The sequence below is a fragment of the Bombus terrestris genome, chromosome 15 (assembly GCF_910591885.1).
Source record: "Bombus terrestris chromosome 15, iyBomTerr1.2, whole genome shotgun sequence".
NCBI lineage: Eukaryota > Metazoa > Arthropoda > Insecta > Hymenoptera > Apidae > Bombus > Bombus terrestris.
The window spans coordinates 5,454,603-5,480,199 of record NC_063283.1 but is presented as its reverse complement, the minus strand read 5'-3'; the positions used below and the strand labels follow the sequence as shown (position 1 = coordinate 5,480,199).

Below are 25,597 nucleotides of genomic sequence, written 5' to 3'. Positions count from 1 at the left end.
CATTGGTGCCGTGGTGCACGAAGCGCTTCGACGAACCTATCGACGGTTGAAAAATATCCAAAACATTACGCGTTTCCATAAGTATATAAATATATACTTGGTCTTTAAAATTTACACTCACTGCCTACTTTTAATAAGACATCTCTCTATATCTTCCTCATTAATCTCTAAATTAATAAGAATGTCTTAATAGACACACAATAAAGACTTAATTAAGACAGACATCGTTAGACATAACAGGTATTGGTTTTCGATTATGTTCCATTAAAATTATCTTGTTCGATGATAAGATAACATCAGAATTAGAAAATGAACAAAAATATAATATGCTTATCATGCCTTGCTCCTGCGATCTTAAAAATTGCGATTTAAAAATTCGAAGTCCTTCTCATCTTTCAAATTCTCTTCAAGCGTTTTCTCTCGACTAAATTTGATCTTTGATGGGTAATCTTGTTCGTTTATCGTTCTGTATTTTTAAATACAATATTTCATATAAAACAAACGTGCCTTTTTTTATTATTAAATGACGTAAAAATAAGGAATCAATAAAAATGGACTCGTGATATTTGCTCATGGCCCTTAATTGCAAACGGGGCTGAGGACGAAATGAATGTATCTTCGATGGAAAAATTGATGACGATACACATGTGTTGATTTACGACGGGACGGTAACGCGGATATTAATTGAATTCATTTTAGTTAATTATTGCGTGTAAACAATGAAAAGCCCCTGGTTGGTTCCCCAGTCATCGTCCAAACGAAAGTTTCGACCCTTTTGCTCTTGTGACTCGTTCGAATCAGATTCACGCACACATGCGCTCCTACAATTCGCTGAAATTAATAAAGCCCTTTATTTACGCAATGTTACGTGTATTATTACTTAAAGGTATTACTGCATTGTACGGAAGCAATGCGTTACTGACTGAAAATCTCGTTGGTGCCGATAAATCCGCCGATATGTTCCATTTGTTTGCTTCATCCATAATTTTTCGAAGTGAAAATTTACGCGTAAACGTTATTTTTATTATTCTTATTCATTTCGATATTTAATACTAAATATAGGCACGTTACATGATACATAGCTTAGTTTAAATTTGCTTCGTTTATAATTCTTCGAAAGGAGAATAAGCATTCTTTTTATTTTTTCTTATCGTCGCGTGTAATTTATTCGATATTGCTTTAAAAATACTGAAATTAGATACGTTATATGATACGCAGTTAGGTTGGTTCGAGCTGTTCCTCTGAACCATTTTAAGCGTGTGTTAGGAAAAATTTAGACATGGATTTCGCTGTAAGTATAATGTTTACGTTTATTTTATGTTAGTTCGTTAAGAATTGTTGTAGAACTTCGGTGCACGTTAAGCATACGTAGGTGGTTTTTATCGTTGAAGATAACTTTTTCATGAAAATGGCCCGCAGAGTATATCGAAGTAGTCAGGTCAGTGAACTGGAAGGTCGTGAACTTCTCTATTCCTCAATATTCTATAGGTTTTGTACTTTTGAGTAAACAATTTCTTTTTTCGATTTAAAGTGATACAAACTGCCATTGTTAGGTAAAGTGGATACATTACTCCATAAAATATTTAATACGAAATCATCTTCCGATTGATAACATATCAAGTGTTTTACATTATTTAATCCTTTACTAATATTGCAAGTAATTGATGATAAGAAAGAATAATAGTATTTAGCAGCAGATTATATTGGCAATAAGGCCTATTATTTAATAGAAGATTATATTTAAATAATATTATTTAGAAATTTACACCAAAAAAGAGAATGATATTTCAGTGAATATTGTTTGTTATTTAATCCTTTTCCCAAAGGGTCTAAAGATAACAAAACAAAAACATACGTACCGCAAGAATACCCCCATATCGTAAAGCTTGAATGCTTTTATTCGAACGTGAAGTAGTTTTTACGCGAAAGAAACATAGAAATTGGGCCGGAAGGGATGTTGGAAATGGACACGGAAGAACGATGCCCCTGTAGTTCCGTTCGTTGGCCATTTCGCAAGGCCGTAACCTGTAGCACTTGTACGCTCGCTGTTCAGCGGAAGATCCAGTCGAACTTGGTCCACAACGAAATTCTATCGATGGTTCACGCTGTTACATCGAGAACCAACGAATCAGATTTCCCTGAGCTATCGTTATTTCATGGTAAACTTTACGCTGCTCTGTTCGTCTCTCTCTCTCTCTCTCTTTCTTGCTCTGTGCGCTTGCAACTTTAGTAATAGTCACATGTTAGTCGATTGTAATCTTATCTGATCCTTAGAAGGTTGATGTTCTTTAGAATAATCAAAGGATTATGTCGTTAGGAGAGTTCTCTTTGAAACTTTGAAGTGGAATATTGGTGTTTGGAATAAACGTGTGTTGTGATCGCTAAAATGTTGTTGTAACCAGATTATGAAGTATTATGAAAATTGAACAATGCGAGATTGGATTGTTTGACGTAGAAAATTGAAGTTAGTACAACCATAATTGTAATATTTTGAATACGAATCAACAGTTACTGCCATTTTTGTTCATTCGAACGACGTCCAACCATCAAATCTTCCAGCCTCTAAGATGCCACACTAGGTTCTTTTCCATGAATTAACCTTGTAAAACGTGATTAAACAACGAATATACTAGGGTCGTTGATCGATGATCGAGCGTATAATGCAATCGATGTACATTGTACGGGTGAGATGTGACGGCAAGAAGCCCTAAAAGCCCTCGCCTCGGTCATTTTCCATTGTCCTGCCAGGCATTGTCCTACCGCGGCGGCATTCGAGATTGGCCGATGCAGAAAATGGACCCTAGGGCCACCTTTGATTATTTCAGTCAGTTTTTTTAGTCAAATTATCAGATACGAATTGTTTTCATGCTTCATCGTATTTTCATTCCGCTTCATTTCGATCTTACATCGAATCAAATCGTCGAACAAGTTGCATAAAAATTGCTAAAAAATATATTTTGTCAATTGTATTAGGTTGTCCGAAAAGTTTCTTTCGTTTTATGAGGAAATAATAGACGCACAATGTTTTTTGTTTTGTCGAATTACGTACGATCCATTTCGTTCTGTTGATATGAACACCGCGACATTTTACAGACTTAGTTTCACGTTTGTATGAAGGTTCATTGTTGCAAAAGACACGTTTGTGAAAGAAAGACATTTTTCGGACAACCTAATAGATATTATAATATTCCATAGAAGGCACTATCACTATTACTGTATCGATAAAATCTCTAGTTAATGCAATGAATATTACATAAATATCATAATTTGTCCATAATATTTCTAATTAACTGTTACATTCTATAATATATATTCTTCAAACATCACTATAATATTCTTCAAACATAATTCATCCTCACCACTTCATGGGTGCAGTGTATCCTCATTATTATCAATTAATTACAGACATAATCTTTTACGAACACAGTATAACACCATTATTACTATATCTATACTATTTCTAATTAATTATAGATATTACAATACTCCATAGATATAATACATTACCATAGCATATTCTAATTAACTAACTATAAAAAAACAATACTACAGTGTCTATACGTAATACCATGGATTGAATGGAATAGAAAATATTTCTGCAAACACGTGATATTTCCTTTTCTTCCCATTAATGTGTAAGCTTACTGTGGACAATTTGCCACAAGGGTACGTGGTACGTGCATTAATTTCTGAATTTTACACGTACAAATTTATTTCTGCTTGTGTCGGCATGAGCAGGATAATTTTCCTGTGAAAATTACAACGTGCACCACAGTGTGGTATTGTTGTTGTTATTATTATTATTATTATTATTAACGTTGTTGCTATTATTGTTATTATTATTGTTGAAAATGATAACGTGAGTTCGCGCTCGCCATCCATATGCAGATAAGCTAATTACAGTAAATAGTAACTAGAAGATAGTTCTAGATATAATCGATAGGTTTAAGATTTTCTTTTGTTTTCATCCCTAGTCCATGTAAGAAAGTGCAAAGAAAGTGAAAAGATAGATTTATCCAAAGAATAAAATAATAGCTATTGTGATCCTACCTCTGAATACAGAAATAACAACAATTATTGTTATTTATTATTATTATTATCATCATCATCATCATCATCATCATCATCATCGTGTACAGGTTGTTGTTTTTTTGCTTTTGAATCTGCCTAGAATTTCTGTGGTATATAGCATAACGTGGTAATGTCTCGTCGAAGAGCAAAACCGGGTCTGAAGGGTACATGACCCGGTTCCTTGGTTCCGATTCGATTCGTAAAATTCGTGAGTCACGTTGGTCGTGAAACAGCCCCGGGTTAGGCCCCAGGCTGCTCTCAAGGGGCGGGGGAGGCTTTGGCTCGTTAGGGGGGACTTTTGCTCGTTAGGGGGCTGCGAAAGCCACATGGCAACGTTTGTACAACGATGCAACCTACCCTTGTCTACGTTCCCTCGCTGATATTCACTAGTGAGCGTAGCTTAAACGAGGATTGGTCTGACGAACCACACATTCACCCCTGGTACCGCGTTTTACGGTGGTTTCCAATGTTTTCTTTCAGGCGTTCTTCCTTTGCTTCTCTTGTATATTCCAGGTTCCGACGTTTTGAATTTATGGAAAAACGCGGCTGGTATTAACCATTTCTCCGAAGATTGTTTATTTTACATTTTGTATTAGATATTCATATAGCGTTTCTATTAAAATATAAAATATTTCAACGAGGTTCTGCCGTTCTGTAACTCTTCCACTTCGGAGACGTTATCTCTGCAACTTTTTACCTTTGGAAGTAGAATTTCTGCAAGTTTTCGACTTTAGGAGCCTGCAATTTTTTCGCCTTAGAGATGCTTTAATGATCATCTTAGTTTTTGGAAGATCCGCGTGTTAATAATAATAATAATAATAAAAAAAGGAGGACGGAGATTAAAAAATTCGGTTTACGTTATAAAATCGCAGCTTCTTAGTGATACTAGTGATACTTAGTGATACTTAGAGAAATTCTCTTTCGTTCCAAAGATCTCCAGTAATAGGTATACTAATAATAAAAAGTGCAAGAGAGATTTCAAAAGGAGAGACGAAAGGATTTCTTTTTTTTTTTTTTCTTATATTATTGAAGCTCCCCAAGAATAATTGGAGAAGTTAATTACAGGATGTAAGAGGTAAAGGAAAAGCGATTGAAACGGAGAGAAATGGGCCCCGATGGTCGTCATAAATCGGTTTAGAGGACGTCGACCAACATCGAGTCGCGTTTTCCAATTGCCGGGCAATCCTTAATTTAACCGGCGGCAATGAGAACGCTTTAAAAGGCCTGTGGGTGTTAGACTCGCCGCGTGAAATATCACCGGTGATAATGACGCTGTCTTCGCGCGTGGAAAACGCGAGTTGTTCGTGCTATGTCGGCCATTTGGTGTAACAGAGAACGGACAGCTTATAAATATTCGTATCGTATCGCCACGCATTCTCGTTGCGTAACCGCGCCCAAGAAGGAAAAAAAATCTCTTCTGGTTGCTGTAATCTCGAGATCGAGCCGCAATCTTGTTTTCGTTGGCGTATTAAATTCAACGATACACGCAGTGCTACGGTTCATCCAAGAGTTTGCCTGCATTTGCAATCTGTCTGTTTATTGGATTGTATTGTGTCATCTTGTCGTCATTTCGATGATAATTTTTTTCATTTGTCATCTTTTTAATTTCTTTCTGGTAATTTCGATTACGAAGGTTACTCGATATACAAAAGTTCATCTTCTTGGAAATGATGTTGCATTGCTTAAAAATTGTTTGCCGATACGTCGATCGAATTATAGTAATTACTTTCATAGTTTCCAGTATATAATTATTTTCGTTTCGTAGATGTTTCGTTTCGCATTTAAATAGATTAATATTATTTGCCATTTATTTATATTTGATTACAACGTTACAAGATGCGTGAAGTTTTTAATCGTTTCTTCGTCTTTTGCAATTTTGTAATTTTCGTAGAATTCTTGTAATATTCCTTTTTCGAATTAAATAAACGGAAAGTTCTATCCGAAGTATGGAATACATATTTTAGTATCGTAAACGGAGTTCAAAGATCGTCTTACTGTATCATTTATCGAAATAATAATTAGCAGTTACAATTAGAATTTCCCTTCGACACAATTAGTCAGTAAATTAAATCGCTTATTGAGCCAGTTTTACTTGCAATAAACACACTTACGGAAGCGAATAATTCATTTTTTTAGAATTAAACAAAACTTGATCCGACTGTTGATAGTGTGTGTCTAAATGAATAATTCTTTTTCATCGATTTTCTCTACGAGAACTATTTCTTGTTTCTTTAATTTAGTTATTCCTTGTTATTATGTTTGAACATTGAACGGAACATAGTAACCGGTGTTTGAACAATTTTCATATTCCGTCCCTTTATTTACCTTACTTTGTTGCATGGAAATTGAGTATCGAAGTTATTCTGCTCGATAATTCTTCTCTATGACGCGTGAATATCGAACCGTGTAGTCATTTGGCAATTTATTCGTTTTTCGTTTGCATCGTTTCATTCTATTTTGTATTCCCCTCCTCCTCCCCGAGTATATAACCGGACACGAATTCTTGATTAAAATTGTTAATTTTTTATTCGTTTTTTCTTTGTTGCCTTGAATCATTGTTGAACGCGCGTTGCATCGTATCGCGTTCAAATCTTTTGTTTAAACTCTGTATACATTTAATATTCCATCGTTGCGAAATACCACGTAAAAACTGAGCTTTCATTTTTTCTACCTTTTTCAAATTTAATCCCCTATGATATTCAATTATGTACATTGGCCGGGATTTTGGGAATGAAATTTAACGACCGTACTTTCAAACAAAATTTCATTTTCATCTATGACTTTCATTCTACATCGCGTAGAAACGCGCGGAATTATTAAAGGCAAATTGTATAGAATATTTTTGTCCCCGTTCGGTTCTTGCCTTTTCGGTCCATTTGTTCGCTGGTTTCAAATTGCCAGAGATCGATACGAAATTGGAAAATTGTAATGATTGGATAAAGTACTCTATTCGAGATAGTAAAATGAAGTTTCTGTACTTTTAGGCTGAAACAATGCGTTCATTTAAAATTCCCTGGAATCAATACCATTGGAACTACTTATTGAAATTGCTCAAACTATTTCTTCTGGCGAGAATCGACACGTAAGGTACACAGCAGTTTGTCAAATGTCTGTGTTGTCATTTGTCAAAAATGTGTTTACCGAGTTTTGTTTCCATTAAATTCGCAGAAGCATTGTTTACAGTCGATTCTTTAATGGGGCATCGTTTAATTGGATCGTTTAATACATCGCCATTGGATAAATTGGACACGTTATTAGCTTCTAACTAGAGAGTTAATCAAGCTTGAACAACCTTTAGATTAATCGCAAACCTTCCAACAGGAATAATAATTAACGCTGTGTTAGCCTGATCGTTTCGTTAATTATTTCCACTCTTCGTAATTAAATCTGATCGATCTGTTTCAAGTTTACTTCTCCACTGTATTTTTCAATTATTTCCCAACAATACCTAACTCTAAACTGTAATCTATATTATCCAATTTCTTCATTTTATTCTGATACTTTTATTCAATTACATAGGTTTCTTTTAAATTTTACTTTTTAAGCAAAAAAAAAAAAAAAAATATATTTTTACATAACCGTGGTGTTTACTCGTTGGTTACTTCATTATTTATTGTTAACAAAGATTGCACGTATTATGCAACGGATGACTGTTTATTAGGAATTTTAAGCGTAAGATAATTTTCAGTTGACTAACGTTTATACGCGTGCTCCTAATTCATAAAGAGACGTGATTGAATTATGTACCCTCGTTTTCTAGCTTCATTATCTAACAGTTTGCCTCTACTACAGGATAATCCATTGTTGTCAAGCATTTAACTTGCATGAATCAGCATGTAAATCAAAGACACAGTGTTACTCATAGAGATTATCGTTTTAAATACCTTTAAATCATTCACAAACTACAGAAATACTGACGTACTTACAGTGCATGTTATCATTCATTGTCAATCTTCGATTTTTTATTTCTCATACGGAACTCTACAAAGTTCTAACATTCTAGTGTATTAATATTAACAAGATATATATAAAATACGTTTAAAAAATTATTAGCGTGTTTAATTTTTGCCTTCTACATTTACAATTAGTACTACAAAACTCTTCAAATATCTGACACACTGCATTTTAGTAATCTCATTCTATTAATTTCTTAACTATCTGTAATTAATTTGTAACATGTATGTAATTAATCGTATTTATTCGTCATCAATGTATGCTTGGAGCTTGTATTTTTTCTTCAAATGTAATTATCAATTCTTATAAACTTCTCTTAAATAATAGTAACGTTTTTAAAAACCAGTTTGGAAATAGGTATTTTCACAGATAAGTATCGTGTTATTAATTCCACAGAATTATTGTTTAAGTAATAAAATATATTGAGTAGAAAATCTGTTGGATTTAGTTATACTTACCTCATCGTGAGTTTAATTGTAAACGATAGAATTATTAAAATTGACAAATATATCTTCTATTAATATTCTGATTATCTTCTTTATAAAAATGTCATAATTTCTCCTGTTCTGATTCTGTTTTCAAAGTTTCTCTTTTTATCAGCTAATACAATTCCTGTCATTCTGATATCCATTATTTATTTTAACCTTGTATTAATGTTTATTCATAATACTCGAGCACGGTATATTTCCTAAGATGGTCATGGTGTCGAACGACAATGGGTCATTGTCTGGAAATTTACAATGGAATACATTAGAAACGCGGTGTAGTAACACTTCCCATTGATGTCTAATGTCATTCAAAATTCTATGTAGTCGGCGTGTTCACAGGGAGATGCCGGTTACTCACGATCCTCGAACGATTTACATTCTAATTTCCAAACGAGTCATTTCGAACTTTCGACTCGTGTCCCTTCTTTTAGTTGATCGTTTCTTTAATCAGGAACAATCTCGATGAGAATCGTTTACATTCTGTAAAATAATAATATTTTGTATTAATTATTATATTGAAATATTTAATTATATATTAATTAGTTTTTTTTCAACTTATGCCTTAAATATACAGGGTGGTTGGTAACTGGTGGTACAAGCGGAAAGGGGGTGATTCTAGGCGAAAAAAGAAGTCGAAAATGTAGAATAAAAATTTTTCGTTTGAGGCTTTGTTTTCGAGAAAAACGACTTCGAATTTTTGCTCGGTACGCGTGCACCTTATCACGTCTCGTTCTCACTGTTCTCATAACGGATCTCACTGTAGATCGTAAATATAAATTTTTATATTTATTAATTATATATATATCTAGATTTATAAATATATATGTTAATAATTAATAATTATATATAAGTATATACATATGTATACTAAAATCAATTTTTCCCTTTTTTTGGCAAAATTTTCAAATTTTTTCTATTTTTCTTTTTAATAAAATGTGGAAAATTTTCCTTCGACGCTACGCTAATCGTAGAAAACAATACATTAAAACGTAAAACGTCACATGCATATTATAGGATTACAGAGTTGGACAATTCTCGCGATTATCAATCAAAAATTTGTGTTTCCTTAGAATTAAAATAAGTATCATTGTGAAATAAGCAGATTATAAATGATAATTATGAGCACGTAAAACACTACACCGTAGAAAGTGAATTGAAAAAATAGATAATGTTCGTCTTTCGTAATTATTAATCAGAAAGTAGTATTTCTTTAATCGGAAATTAAAATACATGTTATCGTCGTGAAGTTCTAAAGGCATTTTAATTAAAATTCCGAGCGAGAGTAAATTTTGAACGAAAAAGATGGGCAACGCCCGAATTTGTCAATCAGTCTGGAGGATTCGCGTGACCTTGTCTCCCGAATAGCGAGATGGCGTGCTATAGTAGACTCGTTTAGTGTCGAAATGGCACCAATTCACCGCGACGAATATTAAACGACGGACGTTAATGGCCTTTTACGACGACTCGTTTGAGCAAGCTTAGGTCAGGTTGGGGCAACGTACTTTCGCGCTGGATAATAGGTACATGTAGATAGACTCTCGGGCATACTATCGCAAAATATCATAGAACTATGCTCTTTCATCCGTGTATCACGCTAAAGGAATTTCTAAAAAATTCGAAAATTTCAATGGGTGTTATGGTAATGCAATTCTATCGGCACGATGATAGGTAGTGAATATCTAGAATAAATTAGTATATTTAATTATATTTCGTTTAATATTTATAATGTAAGTTAAAAATAGCGAACATTTGCATATCGAATATTTTATTCATATCGAGAAACGAATACATATTTTAACTGTCAGAGAGATTACAAAAAAAAAAGAGAAAAAAGGAATTCTGTTGACGAGTATTTTCCAAAACAATCAGATTTACTTATATCTCGAATTAAAGGCACAGAACATCGAGTAGTGTTAGACGCATAGAAAATTTCTTTTTATTAACTTTTTTTAATTTCGTTCAATATCTTCAATGTAATTTTGAATATTTGCAAATTTAATATTTTAGTCATATCGAAAAATGAATATATATTTGAACTACCACGAAAATAGCAAAAGAAAGACTCGTATTTCAAACCAAAGACTAAAAATCGGGCAAAGCTGAGAAAGACTGAACGTAAAACGAAGTGTCTTAAATTAGGAGACAAGTGTTACGAAAATATTATAGAACGTGGAAGGAATTTTTCCTCTAACTTTCAACGAATTGTTGCTCCGACTTCTCAAGCAATTGTGGGAAAAATCGATCGAGTTTCCCTCAAAAGGAAGTACATATAACACGTATTACGAAAAAATTCGTGTCGGCACGGTTTCGTCGAACGCAGCCGGTTGATTTAAGATTCTTTGGGCGCGAGCAACGCGACCATATAAGGCGAGTTCTTAAACGGCGAACAACAGTCGCCCAATCGGCGTCCCACGAGAGTCACGCGGCTGCATCGAACGCGGAGGAATTAATTATCCAGGCATTCTTGTCGCTGCTAACGTTGCAATAAACATTAGTCGCGAGAAAATAATTTCAAAAATATCTTTAGTGCTGACGCTGCTCCCGATTCTCGGACTTAAGGTCTTCCAGACAAAGATGACCCTTATACGTAAAATTCGTTTTTCTTAATTCTATTCTCCAGCCAAAGGATCAAAGAAATGTAGCAATATGTTACGTATTTCTTTTATAGTGCCTTTTATTCAAAACACCCGATACATTTTATTACAGTTATTTACTTGTAGCGAGTCGTAACTGTGTCCAATATCGAACACTGCGAAATCTCGGCAAGTAAATAACAAAATCGATCAATAGCGTAGAATATTTCGTTAGAAGAGACAAACATATCCATATTTGAGCTTCACTTGGGTAGCTTTCGTCGAATACAATCGATCGTTGTACGTTAAAGCGTATGAAATCGTCGGAGGAGGCTAATTAAATAACGAAATTTTTTAACGAGGGCAAGTTAATAAATATCTGTATTAGTTTTGCATGATTTATTATTAAATATGTTTGCTTTCAGTGTTTAAAAGAAATTCACTGTTACGTTTGTCTCCTTAGTGTAATTATTATTTTTCTGTTGAGATACGACGTATAATGTGCTGAGTGTATATGATGTAGAAAATTTTAACGATGCTGCTACTCACGATGACGATGACGATATAAAAATTTATATTCATTTTCCGGTGGCAATTACAAAAGAGACAATAATGAACAATGTGTCCAATGTAGCTCGTTGTTTCCATTGATATTACAGAGGATGTGCTTCAGGTGCGCCATTCGCGTGTTCAACGTATACAAGACAAAGAGAATTAATGATGTAAGTTTAAAAGATGCAAGATATTTGTTTACCAGCTGTTTTTCTCCAATATTAGTATTCATTTCTCACAGCAAAAATACATTTTCTTTTTTACATTTCTTTGTAAATTTCCTGGGCGTTCCGTGTTACGTACCATTTTCCTAATTCGCCGCATTTGACTCTCGTTTACAGTTCCTGCCACGATTTCAAGACGCTTAAACTTTTGCACAGTCGACTACTAACACACGAATATCTGTTAATTTTATTTTGACGTTAATTTTTACGTCGTATCTCGACGCTAATTTTATTAGAAAAAGAAAGCAGTTTCTCCTTCTGGCAAGCTTTTAAAATCAGATGTTTCATACCGGGCGCGCAGTTTCCCGATAAGAGTAGAAAGTTTTAATAAAGAAAGGAAAGAAAACGCGAAGAAAACAATTGGAATCGGAGCAAGCTTACATTTATTTCGATTCGCAGAGGTTCTTACGCAGGTTTAGGCGCAATGGAACGAACAAACTTCTAATCTTGTAGAGGTTTTCGAATCGTTGCAGTTACCGAGGCCATCTAAACGAATACGTACACTTATCGCGCGATTCTTTAAATATTTATTCTACACGCTTCGCAATAACGTGCGCGCAGACAGAAACGTTCTACCGTTTCGCGGGCTTTTTATATTTTAAAACGGGCAATCCTGGCTAAGTTCTCGATTAAATTAGACGAGCCGCGCTAGAATTCGATTGGCAGGGTTCAATTTAATCTACGGATCCCCGAATCAGGAGCGGCGGATTTAACAGGATTATACTTTTCCCTCCGCTTTCAATAACGATCCATAGGCGAACGCCGATGAATTCGAACGACGCGATAAATTCTTCCTTTATCCCGACGACGAATTACCTTCGCACGCGAGCAGCCAAACTTCCAGCCGGAACACCAAACTATCCTCCAATAACTTCCATTGAATTTCATTATTTCTACAGGATCCCAGAATTTTCTATTTCTTCTCCTTTCTTTTCCCTTCCTTTCTTTTCATCAAAAGATTCCTTTAATCTCTGACTCTTCCCCTGGCTTCTATTTTCATTCTTCTTAAGAAAGTATTCTAACGCAGAATTTTTGGATTATTCACTTTATATACGGGGTGGTTGGTAACTGGTGGTACAAGCGGAAAGGGGGTGATTCTGGGCGAAAAAATAAGTCGAAAATATAGAATAAAAATTTTTCGTTTGAGCCTTTGTTTTCGAGAAAATCGACTTTGAACTTTCGCTCGGTACGCGTGCACTTTATCACGCCTCGTTATAACGGATCTCACTGTAGATCGTTGTCTCGATAGATATTATCGCAGTTTAAGTTTGTTTTTGCCGTAACGGAAAATTAAAAATACATAATGAAATAATATGAAGTAATCATAAAGTTTATTATTACAAAAATTGCTGAGAATGTTGCCCATTCTGCCGAACACATGCTTCTGCTCTTCTAATTAAATTTCTATGAACACTTTCTAACATATTCGATTGTTTTAAAGTATGAAAGGCTACAATAACGTCAATCGAGACAACGATCTACAGTGAGATCCGTTATAACGAGACGTAATAAAGTGCACACGTACCGAACGAAAATTCAAAGTCGATTTTCTCGAAAACAAAGCCTCAAACGAAAAATTTTTATTCTATATTTTCGACTTCTTTTTTCGCCTAGAATCACCCCCTTTCCGCTTGTACCACCAGTTACCAACCACCCTGTATATAGAATGAGCAAATTCCGTTTACTAATATCTTCTACACGTTTCAACGATATATTCTGCACGTTTTGCTTACGACGAAATAACAAATGCGAATGGTTTGTTGAAATAAACGAAGCGTCGTTATAATATGTCGCTATCAACTGTTAGCAAGGCGCCCACGGTGGTCACCCGTGACCACCAATAAGATAAACGGTCCATTGGGGAAGAATGTTGTCTTACATCGTCAATTTATTATTATTTTGCCATTATATGCTTTGAATAATAAAAAAAATCTCCCGTGGTGTTCTGAGCGGAACATGTGATTTCGGCGTGGCAGTCAAAGTGTTAATCTTTGTCCGCAATCTTATTTTACTCTCCAGATCGTTTAAATCCACGCAGTATTTCTCTTTAGGTTGTTGGCCTTTAAAGAACCCAGAAAAGTTCTTGAATATTCTTGCAAGTTTGCAGTTTTCTATCGCTTGTCTGTTGCCTTAACTTCATTTCTTTAATGCGAGGAGAATGAACAATTACTTAACGTTACTGATCGAAACTGATCTATTATGAAGATGGAAGGTTAATTAGAATGAGTTTGGTTTGAGAAAAGTCGCTAACTATTTAAAAGAATGGCGGTACTATGAAGCTTAATCATCGACTTTCTACATATTCCTTTAATTTTTGGCGGCTTAAAAGAATAGAAGAGAGAGATGCTAATTCTAAGATAATTCAGGCTATAGTGTTACATACGCAGAAAACGTTTAGTCGATTTGCCGACTGGATTTTAGAACGTCGTGGAGACCACGTTGAAAGAATAAAACACATTGGGTTGGCAACTAAGTGATTGCAGGTTTTGTCATTACCACCTAATGATAAAATCCGCAATCACTTAGTTGTCAACCCAAAGCCGGAACAGACAGTGGAAAAACATTTTCAACGCGATGTTTGTAACAAGAATAGACAATAATCTGCAACGATAATCTGTACGTATACGTTCAAGTTGCAAAACTTGGAAAAGAACAACGATAAAACAGTCAGGAAACATTTTCAATGTATTCCTCGCAATAATAGACACTTCGTATCAGTGGTCGTTTCAAAACTCGATCAGGTCAATTTCTATACTTTTCTATTCGCAAATATAAACTTTCAATTCCCAACGCGCATTACGCTCGTCTCTTGCACGCTTTACCCGGTGAACGCTAATTCAACTGAAACTCGAAAGATGTCCCATGGGAAAAACGAGAAGATCGATTAACGCGATATGGCGGATCTTTGGGAAGATCGGGCAGAGTTGGAGCGAAAAGAGTTGGAGGATTCGTTGTTGGCGCACGATACTACGCAAAATGTGATCTGGCCATTTTATGGCGCATAAATATGCATTAAGAGAGGAGGCCTGGTCCCGGCATTTTTTTCTTTTTGTTTTCCTTTTCTTTGCTTCCCCTCTATCGAGCGGAATTATTTGTAGCCGAGAGTGGTCGCGGATTGTTTCACTTCCCGATGGCCCTGATTTAAATCGACAATGAAATCAGATAAATTCTGGCCGACTATTGATTCAATGGCGACCGGCCGTTGCATTCTAATTATGTCTGCCCTCCACGTATTGTTCTCCCGATTCGCCCAACGATTCTGCAAAGCAGCAAGGGACGCGGCAGAGATTTGAAATTTCATTCCTGCAAATTTCGATGATGTTCTCTCTCTTTTTCTCCTCGGCTTCATTTTCCTATTTAACGCGTTGACTGGCACACGGTGGCGGTGACACACGTCGACGAACGTTGTAGAATGATTAAAATAAGATAAATTGCATGGACCGGTGAAGTTTCAACAATGTGAATGATTTAGATAATCAGACTGTTGGGGAAAAGTACGCAAATACGATATAATATTTTGTGAAAATTAAATGAAATAAACTGGTAAATCACAAGATCCTAATGTTAATAAACAGGGGAAAAGAAAAAATTGTGTTACACAAAGCTTGCCAATTAACGCTTTTTACCGAGTTATAACGAAAAATATCGTACGCAGGAAATAGGCAACGAGTTTTCCATTACAGCGCGTACAAGCTGACTGCGTTATTCTGTCAGCGTAGCTACATGGTTCGTTTTTTATCACGCGATAACAATTCCGTGTGGTTGATAATTAGGAAATATAATAAAAATGATTGGCCAGAAAGTGCAATTTTAATTCCTCATTTCTAAACGTTGTACTTACAAGTTCGGATACAAACTTTTGACCTCAGTGAGAAATGGAATTAATTGCGTTGCAAAGTAGCTAAGAATTTTCCTGAGTTTCGATAATTGCGTAAGTCGTAATTATCGTTATTTATTTCATACGCTATCTACGACATTTGTTACACAACTCTGTAACAAAGCGTTTATCCACTAACTGTACGTAACATTTTTCCCTTCTTTCTCCTGCTTCTACATTAAGCCCCCGCAGTTTAGTCGTTTAAGCGCTGGACACCCTGTATATTTGTGTGGCACTCAACGCGCTAATCTCTTAACGCTGGGCTCTGTATCTTGTACAGAACACGCGTTCGTGCTAAGTAGCACGAATTCAGAAGTTCGATTTAAAACATCGAGGCATCCAAATGTTTGCCAGCTGAGAAAAAGCTTGTTCTTTTATCAATCGTTTTATCAATCCTTTTATTAATCTTTTCGTTCAAAATAAAATTCCTCTGTCATAAGGACTGGCTGTTATTTCGCGTGTGAGATGCGACTCTGCTCAAATTTTGACGCAGTTCCACTGTGATTTCACGAAGAATCTGTCGCCACTGCGTTACAATTCCTTTTTCTCTTTTATCCTCGTGATGACAATTGACGGCGTTTATTCTAATTTCACGCGAGACCGAGCAACAGAATCGACGAGAATTCCAAACACTGGAATTCGCAGGAACATAAAGTATAACAAAAATTTCCGCCAGTCCCTTCTGGTGCGGACAGGGTCGTACGACGACGGGGAAAGCGGTAGAACGGGGAAGTACGACGAGAAAAGTTGTCGCCCGTGGGACGAGCCTGCCAAGATGGATGAAAGTTTTTCCAAGCCTCCGGGATTCGTTGCGAAAACTCGAAAATAACGAGCCAATTTCCAGGGGACGTTCACGCCCTTGTCCAAGCTTTCTAACGTTCATAAAATCGCAAGGGCAATGGTCAAACGACGAATTCTTTGATCATTTGTTCAAGGAGGATGCCAGCAAATGGTCAGTCCGCGTGTAGCTCAGGCAGCAAAAATATTTATGGCACGTTGTTCTGTAGGTCCTATGAAATAAAAAAATAATAATTTCGTATGTATATATATATATATATATATCAATATTTATCAATATTTATTTACAAAATGGTTTTGGATTTGTTAACCCCTTAACCTACAACTACGGGCATAGCCCGTAGTACGATGATCGTTTTCGGCCCAAAATTCTCGAACGTAAATCGTAATTTAAGGGGTTAAATCTCATCAATGTGTAAATATTCTCTCCGTTTAGTTTATAATGCAACTCTCCTCTTCTATGATTTTCTTTTGTGCTTTTTACGGTTTGTGCTTTTGTAGTTGCTTGGAATTTATAGAACGATGTGCCACGAATATTTTTGGTATCTGAGCTACACAAAAATTGACCATTGGCTACCGTTCTCCTCCGCTGAAATAATTTCATATAATCTGAAATATAATTAAGCTACAGGACAAAGAGAAACCGACAACGAAATTAAACAGAATGGAGTGATATAAATGACGATGAAGTTACATTGATAGTTAGATTGATAGTCGGCTAATATTCGTAACGAAAAGTTTGCGCAGTTTCGAATATGAAATTGACACGTCGATAGATTGAAAAGAAAATCTCGCTATCGTGTCTGTAAATAATGAAGAACGTGAAAAAGTTTTAAGTATCTATACAGTGGCAAATTCGAAGTTTCTCTCTGTTTGCGCTTTTACTATCGACAAGCTGATAAGTTTGATACATTCGTCGACAAGCACGTCGATAAGATATCAATAAACGACATGATGGTTTTTCTTTGCACGACATCGATTAAACATTCGCCAATACAATCGAGCTTTCCGATAAAAGTTAAATAATCGAGTACGTCGTTCTTATCGTGGCTTTTTCTCAAATTTGAAAACACGAGGCTCTGTCTTTTTTCTTCTTGTCTTATCCATACGACTCTTCAATTTCTAAAGTAAAAATTAATCGAAAGGATACACCATCATCGAGATTATTAACAACCAAAGAGGATCAAAGGAAAACAAATATCTCTGGTATCTATAAAACAGAAGAAAATGCAAGAACGTACATCGAAAGTTCTTCTAATTTTTGAAAAACTAAAAATTACTTGACGCATATATCGATCGATGTAATACGACGATGACGAGAAGATTACGAGAGTGAAACGAAACAAACACTTTACGTTTACAGAAAAGAGAAAGAGCGGAGAAGAGAAACAAAAGTCGAACGAAAGAATCTAATTGATTTGCAGACTGTTTTTCTTTTAAGAGCCATCGATTTTGGTTTCTAGGTCGACCGTGTCAAACATTATCAATCAGGTAAAGGCAAAAGAAAAAGCAAGGTAAATGGAAAATAGCGCGTCCGAGTACCAGTTTAGCTCTAAGCAAGCTTTAACTACTGTTCGTGACAGATAATTATTCGCTGGCAGTATTTTCGCGGATCTAAATCGCTCGTCAAGCGTCGCTCCAATTTCCTTCGTCACACGACTCACAGGGGACAAGCAATTTACTTTCTACTTTGTCGTTTCACGAATAAAAGGATCCCTCGAACAAGACTAAGGAAAAGAAGAGAAAGGAATAAAAATCATGAATTTTCTCAGGATTAACCTCGCTGCACGGTTCTCCTATCGTTTTCAATCTAAACGTGTCCTTTCCATTTTTAAAAGAATATAAAGAAACAAGAAAAAGAAATATGTGTAATCAAATCTGTAAAATCTTTTATACGAAAAATTTGGTTCTTTTATTTTTTTCTGTTTATTTTATTCTTTGGTTCTTTCATTTCAATTAGATGTATCGATCTTGATTCGATACACCTATACTTCTGCTATGTAAAAAGATCGTCGAAGATTAATTTAAATTCTATGTAAAAAATGCTCTTTGAGAAAGAAATACACAGTCCAATGTGGATTTAGGAAATTCTGGTTTCTTTAGAAATACGTAGTCGAATTCGAGAAAGTGTCCATACTAAAAGTTTCGTTCTTTTAATGAAATATTTATTATCTATAGAAGATAATCCGTAAAGACTACTCTTTCTTCTATGCAAAATAATGTTTGCAGATTTTCGACATCAGATATCCTTAATTTTACCGTGATAAAATCTCCTCCATTCTTTTCCTACTAATCGACAATTGCTCATATTTACCATAGAAACGAGCTTTGGCAATTTATCTTGCGATTAAGAAGAACACAGAAGGACGATGCAGATTTTGTGACTTGTGACACGCAAGTCATCAACGAATTTCATCATGGTTTCGTTATTGCCGAGGAAAGTCGTGTAACAGCGATACCAAGGAAATTGTAAAAGTAACTCAAGTGCATTTACTTAGATAAGATAATAGAAAAAACTAGGGTATTAGTACAGGTAAGGTAGCGATAAATGAAAATACGACGTGAATCGCAAGCTGCCCTGTGCCGTAAGGCGATAAACGATAGATTACGATAAATGAGAGATTACAATGAATGAAAAATATGCGAAGAAAGCCGCGCAATTGGAGACGAAACGGTACGCGTAAGGGTTCAGGATAACAGTGAAATAACGTAAGATAAAAAGAGAACACGTGCAAATAGGTTTCCAACGAAAGATCGCAAGTAGGTCGATTTGTATCGCGAATAATCGTCGTAGTTCGCGCGGCACGCGATAAAGGAAGAGAAGGGACGTAAAATAGGAAAAGAGAGAGAGAGAGAGAGAGAGAGAGAGAGAGAGAGGAACAGAGGGAAAGAGTAGAAAAGGGTGGTATCGGCGTTGGAGGGTAATTTTCGGACGAAATTGAAGTATTCCGCGAGCGATGCGTCATTAAACGTCCTGCAACCAGGTTGGCCGACGTGGAATCGAGCTTTTTCAGAACATTGAAATTTCGTGGAAGCCGTTCAACGCGAATCGGCCTTAATAAGCAACCGTCGCGATGCCCCCCTCTCGTTAGCCAGTGAATTTTCCACGTTGAATACGTGCCTTCGTGCTTGATACGCTATGAATTGCTCATGTTTCAGTTTCTTTTTCTTCCTTTCTTTCCTCCCATCTACCCTCTCTTCCTTTTCCTCTATTTTCCTCCTTCTTTCGCTTTTTCCCTCCGCTGTGACGGTTCAATTGTAACGTATTATAGCGAGCCCGTAAGAGGAGACTTTTTAAAACGCGTAGACATTTTCTTCGGGATAACGACAAATCGAAGATCTTTTTTTTTTTTTTTTAATATTGTGACGAGATACCGAGGATTCTTTCAATAATTATTCGAACAATTTATTGTAATATCATATCATCCTTTTAGTCGTATTTTCTTTCTCCTCTTTTTTTATATATTTGTAAAATATTTTTTAATAATTGTTTGTATATTTGTATATAAATATTGTATATAAATATATATATTGTTTTTATATTTTACAAATTGTGTATTTTACAAATATACAAACAATTATTAAAAAATATCTTACAAATATATAAAAAAGAGGAGAGAGAGAGAGAGAGAGGAAGAAGGATTCCTTACCGCATGGTATGATATTACAATAAATTATTCAAATCTTCGTAAAATTGCGTTGTTCGTAAAAGGGCCGTACGAGTAATTTTTCATACGATTTTTTGAACGTTTCCAGCTCTATTTCGAAGAATTTCGAATAATTGACGGTGGAGCGAAAAGGACTTGGAACTTTCTTTCTGTTACAATCTTAAACCTAATATTAATCTAAACCTAACCCCGATCTTTTTATGTTCCTTTCTTATATCTTGCTGTTTCTTTTATTGTTACCTCTCTGCGAAACGGCGCATAATACCGTCGTAACGTTGAGACGAGGATGATTAAAAGACGTAATTTCGTGCAACGTGTACCGAACAGATCTTTCCTTCTGCCTTTTACGCGAGTCACGGCTACTTCTAATTCACGAAATTGGAACAATCCGGAGGCAAAACAAATCGCAAAACCCGCACTTTGTCCGCGTACAAATTCGCTGCTTTTTTCATCGTTCTCCTTTCGAACCATAAAAATCACCAATCGAAAACAATTACGAACAGGATCATGGAGAACGATTGAAAGAACGAACCACTATATCTGGCAGAGGAATTATCGAAGTGAAAGGTGAATCGTCGTCGCCTTCCAACGAGAAATTTTTCACCGTATTACGGGCGTATGAACTTGAAGGTATTCCCGATCGGCGTGGCACGCGTACGAAATAGAGATGAAAGGGTAGAAAGTCGAGGGAAGATTGCAGGCAGCCAGTTCTGATACGCGTATCGATTCGTTCGCGCCTCTGGCACTCGTGTCGGAAGTTAACGAGAGAAATGAAAGGTTCGTTCGTAGGTGTATCGCCTACGAGGAATTTCCTCCAAGGAAATCCCTCGAATCCTTACCTTTGACGAGGAATAAAAAGGCAGAGCAAAAGGAGAATATAAGGGAGAGAAGAAGGAAGAAATTAGGCTGTTCCTTCGTCAAGGGGTGTTTATTGAGGATTATCTTTACCGAGAATCATCATTGCAGATTTCGGTATAAAGATTTCTTTTCTTTTTCCTTTTTTTTTTCTTTTCTTAGTAGTTCTCACATTTGGCGAATTTATAAATTCGAATTAATGCGCATTTAATTCAATTGGTGCCTCTGTTTTTCTATTTATATTTAAAAAAACAATTATATACGAACAATTACAGAGAACACGATATTAACGTAAGCGTAATTTCTTTTTTAAATTATCCATAGGCCGTACGTCTGCTTCGATGCTATAGCAAATTCTGTTAATACATTGGACTATATTGAATTATGTTCTTCCTGTTTGAATCGTATTCTTGGATCATGTTCCTATTGATTGAATTATATTCGTGGCCGAAAGCGTGTTGAGTCCATGCCAATCTCTAGTCCTCTTTCCAGTCCCATAAACGTATTTTAAACCGAGAACTTTCATCGTCATTTTCGCTGTAATTTTCTTTCCCTCGGCATGGCGACTTCAACTCAACGACGAGTCTAAGAAAAACACGGAACAACCGTTTTGATGGTTCTTTGTGTACACGCGTCGAGAACCATATTAATGTGATTTATCGTCCGAACATTCCGCAGTAAAAATTGTCCTCAAACGTTAAAACGTTTCTTTCCGCTTGCAACTATACCGGGATTAAAAGATAAAAAATTCGAGGGCCATTAAGAGGAAGGAACGTAGAGAGAAGAGAGAAATAAAAAAGGGAGATGGAACGGGGACGAGCACTTTGGTCACGCGAAATTAAATTGCAAACAAATCTTCGTCTTGTGGTTTCTTCGTCACAGTTATTACTTTATCAGCGTTAAACGAGCTCGATAGCGACCCCTGCTCCAAGACAAAGTCGAAGTCGTTGCGCGGGGTTAATTAATTCCGGTTTCTCGTCGCGTATCGCGAGTACCGCGAGACCATTTGCATAATGGGAAATTAGAGGAGGCGCGGCACCAGGACGTGGCGGAACCGTGTCTCGCGTATTATTTCAAACTGCCTTAAATTATCCTGTAACATAGAGCTGGTATAGCGTACGCGAACCTTCAGACTCGGTGAAATCTTCTCATGAGGTGAGCGAGCCACAAGAAGATTGATTCGCGATTTGTTGGCTAAGTTTGAAATTTACTTCTTTTGTATGCGCAGGCTGAATCGATAGGAGAAATCGACTGTATCAAAGGATGTCCGAAATAAAATTTATCGTATTCGAAGAGATCTGATATCAGGTTTATGGTTGGGTTAGGTAATAGGTTCTTAATAATGAAAGTAAAGAATAAAATAAAAAAAGAAGGGTAGATAATAAAATAACTGTTGGGTCAGGTAATGTAAAGTTTGATCTTCTTAACGTACTTTATACTTCCCGAGATATTAAGACGATCTTCCGTTTTTTAAATGGGATCGTTACGCTGCATTTTTTAAAAGTAATCTTCCTTTTTGCTCGGTTCGATACGTGCGGTTATGGATCAGTGGAATTTTATATTTGACATAAAAAGAAGAAGCATTATTGTCTTTTCTCGAAGCTTGACATTTTTCTTCCGTTCTTGCGAATCTTCCACAGACTTGTCGCGTTTGCGAATTTTCCTAATTTCAATGAAACTGGCGTTCGGTGAATTTTTACCTCGATCGACTTTCGAAGGATTCAGCCAATCTTTCGTAGACTTTGCTCGTTTACGAGCTCGATTCCTCTAGTTGGCGATATGATGGGCTTTTCGTGTATCGTATGGATATTTTGTAGCGATTTCGCAACTCGCTAAACAATTCCTGTCCAATTTTTAGGAAACTTTGTTGTCTCATTTGTTTTTTCAATTTGACGATCGTGGAATTGTCTGTTGGAATTTTACGCGCGACGAGATTTCCGACGTTTTTCGAAATATTTTTCGTTACATTTTAAACCTTTCAGCTATTTGAAAACGTATGTAAAACGACAATAGCCCGATGTTTCCTCCATTCTGTTTACATTTCTACTAAAACAACGGAATTGTAATGTAAAAATATTTTTAAGTGGACATTTTCCTCTGTGAAGCTTCCGATCGTCAACACACGCAAAAATGTAATAGTATTTCATACTTCACTGGAGAATCAGCCTATTAACCGGAAGCGAGCGATGCATGGAATGTTGCGCGTGCCTCGCAAAACGAACAATCGATGCTCGTTATTTCCTCTTACGCCCTTCCGTTCTGTATAAATCTTTTTCCTTTCTCCCTCTTCGTCTCTTTTCTCCCTTACTTTTTTCATTCATAAGCGAGCCGTTGCATTCTTTTTGAGAAAGTTTCGAGCGTCGTAAAAGTTATTATAGGAAATCTTGGAAGGCTCACGACCGGTTACAAAGAGTTTCCGCGTACTTGGAAACGAGCCTCGTTCGTTGCCTAACAGGATCCCTTTCCACGAGAAGAACGCGGCGAACATAAAACTATTTTCGATGTATAATTTTCCAGCATGCTGGCATCTTACGTGTAATCCTACAAAGTACGCGCTCCACATCCCCATTTTCACATTTTAATCTTCTCCTTTATGAAAATTCGTCGAAATAGAGATATCGTCTTCTCGTTAGGCTAAAAAGTAATCTTAAAACGCGATCATCTGTTCGTTTCGTCGTTCCTTAGTTGTTATACTACATTATGTTATACTACCTCTACGCTGATAAGTGTCTTGCATATGAAATAAGTTAATTAGGTCCATCGTAGGAAAATTTATTTCCCTTCTTCTCGGTTTTATTCGAATCTCTAAATCGTGTCACTATAATATTTCCTCTTCTTTCTTATAAATTACTGTTGGAGGAAATGAAAAGAGTTCACGTTTGATTATTCTAAATAATTCGAGAAGAAGAAAAATTAAATTCTGTAGTTTTACTTTCATTCTACGATTATTCATTAATTTTGTAGAATCAATTAACTCTTACATGATCGTTATATCTCATACTTCTTACTATCTTTTCGAATTTCTAAGCAGCGCACACTTTTCTATGAATTCTGGCAAAAGGGAATTCTCCATACGATGAAGAGTTTAGTTTCGCCCGTGTTCCCCGAAACATTTAAATAAAAAAGCTTCTCTAAAAGGCTAAAAAAAAGTAAGGAAAAGTAGGTGCTATTATTTGTGGAATTTTAAAGAACCAATTATTCGCTACATAAATATCGGAACAAAATTTATTCGCACGTACAGGGGACCAGAGGCGATTTCTCTTCATTTTCTCCTTTTCTCTAATCAGAATTTTCCGCAAGATAAGCAAGCCATCCCTGTCTACTCTCACATCTAAACACAACACCCATTTTCTTTGTTTCTTCGTCAAAGTTCCAGGTAGATGAGCGCCTCGCGCTGCACCTTTTTCTCTCCGTTTATTTATTTTTTTTATCAAAATTCCATAGCAAAGTAGCAACGAGGAATCTTCGTCTGGCGTAGCTCTCCTGTACCAAAAATTTTCCCTACACGTAAGATCCAAATGACCTCGCTTCATCTTCCTCTTTTACTTTTTATCAAAAATTCGCAGACGAAACGCTCTCTGTTCTTCATTTCCACCGGCCGGAAAAAGAAGAATGGAAATATCGAGCGAAGAAACCGTCTCCTTGCAGGATAATTCTCCAATTATTATAGAGTATAATATTACTATATTATAATATAATTATGCTACAATGTAATACCTAACTATAGAGATAATAAGAATTTTATTTAATAATTCATTATTATTTTTCCAAATTCATCCGAATAATAAGAATTGATCATTCGAATCACTCACAGTAATAATTTCACTGCTAATAATTTCTAATTGAGAAATATAGTCGCATGGATGATAGTAATGGTAAAGGTATAGTAGCAATATTAACTATAATATAATTCTATATTGGAATTTCCAAAGAGATCTCATTTTGCTTTATTGGCTGCCATTTCGCTATACAGCGCGCAACATTTATTGATCAATCAGGCGCGAAATGATCGCTGTTTAATCCGTAGCGAAACCGAATATAATCCGACGAAGTTGATGCGAGCGATCGAGAAAAACCTGACGAGCAATTTCTCGAAAGTTTCTTTTCCGTTTGCCCGAATCCTTTGCAGTCTGACTTGCACGATAATTCCATAGAGTAAATTCCGCTCGTGCTCGACACCGAAACACATTGCACTCGGTGAAACCACTAAAAATGGACATAGCCAGCTTGCCTTTGCACCTCGATCCCTTAAAAACGTTTTAAAAGTCCGTTTAAACGTCAACCAACAAGCAAAGCCCGGGCATAAAAGCGAAAAGGAAGAAAAACGGGGCGAGCCGAAAGGAATGAACAAAACCGCGCAAAGAAACAATGGAGGAGGAAGGCAGAGGCTGAGGTACAAAAGGGAGGAAGCAATTAAACGGGGAGAATCGAGCAGAAAGGTGGAACGAAAGTGGAAGAGGAAGACGGCACCGTGGATGTGAAACTGGGGCGACGAGGATGCAGCAAAGTGGCGGGAACATCGAAGGGTGGAAAGGGG

At 36.1% G+C, this 25,597-nt stretch overlaps 1 protein-coding gene and 1 long non-coding RNA gene across 2 annotated transcripts in view; both read left to right on the top strand.

The window, feature by feature from the left end:
• LOC100644380 (syndecan) overlaps positions 1-25,597 on the top strand; it is a 226,830-nt gene that overhangs the window by 3,454 nt on the left and 197,779 nt on the right. The window lies entirely within an intron of this gene.
• Positions 10,517-25,597, top strand: part of LOC125386464 — a 125,141-nt gene continuing 110,060 nt past the window's right edge. The window contains exon 1 of the long non-coding RNA XR_007226629.1: positions 10,517-11,808. This is a non-coding gene — a long non-coding RNA (uncharacterized LOC125386464). The remainder of the gene's footprint in view (positions 11,809-25,597) is intronic.